The sequence below is a fragment of the Tiliqua scincoides genome, chromosome 8 (assembly GCF_035046505.1).
Source record: "Tiliqua scincoides isolate rTilSci1 chromosome 8, rTilSci1.hap2, whole genome shotgun sequence".
Lineage (NCBI taxonomy): Eukaryota > Metazoa > Chordata > Lepidosauria > Squamata > Scincidae > Tiliqua > Tiliqua scincoides.
In genome coordinates this window covers 22,866,868-22,867,744 of record NC_089828.1, presented here as the reverse complement: position 1 = coordinate 22,867,744, position 877 = coordinate 22,866,868, and the positions used below count along the sequence as shown (strand labels likewise).

The following is an 877-nucleotide window of genomic DNA, read 5'->3' as shown; positions in this document are numbered from 1 at the left end:
CTGCTGGTCCTGCTCACTTGCCGGGTGTCACAGAGTTCTTTACGGCACTTTTGTGACACCTTCCACTGGCTCAAGGACTACTCTGCTGGTGGAGGTGCAAGATAGTATTGGGCTGTCAGTGGTTAAGATTTAAAATTGAAGAACACTCAAGAAGAAGTCTTGAGGCATTTTTGAGGACTTTGAAGGGGAAAAAAAAGTGTGAACATCAAGCCAGTGGAAGATTTTTAAAAATATATTTTTTTAAAAAAATATATATTTTTTAATCATTTAATTTTTTTTATCATGACTTCCCTGCCCTGGATGTGATATGTTGAGAAGGTATTGCAGGCTTGGAGGTGGGAATGCCTAGTGGATCCCAATGACAACAGTCCAAGTACCTGCACATGCCTGATCTCATCTGATCTCGGAAGCTAAGCAGGGTCAGGCCTGGTTAGTACTTGGATGGGAGACCGCCTGGGAATACCGGGTGCTGTAGGCTTATACCATGGTCTTTCGAGACTGAAGGTTGCCAACCAACCAAGTAGATTCCAGGAAGCCCATTTCCTGATCACTTTCAAATTAGTGCAGAAGCTCTTTCTGTTCTTAGAAATTCTTTAGAGCTAAAGAAATACTTGTTGGGAAGAGCGAGGAAAGCAGCATTTCAGCATTCCCCTTGGCTGAACTATGCCTTTCATCCAAACGATCTCAAAACACTTGAAAGTGCATGTAAAACACGGTTAACCATGAAATTTTCATTCCTGCACAAAAAAAGATCAATTTTTCATCCAACGTTGTGATCAAAGATCAATTTCCCCCTTCTCACTTGCACAGAAGAAAATTGGGAGTTTTTTTTTCCCAATCAGAAAAAAAGATTTTATGGAATTTTTTCATCCTTTTG

The 877-nt window shown here is 40.6% G+C and overlaps 1 pseudogene; it reads left to right on the top strand.

The window, feature by feature from the left end:
* The first annotated feature begins 360 nt into the window (after window positions 1-360).
* On the top strand, window positions 361-478 carry LOC136659494 (5S ribosomal RNA; annotated as a pseudogene).
* The last annotated feature ends 399 nt before the right edge of the window (window positions 479-877 follow it).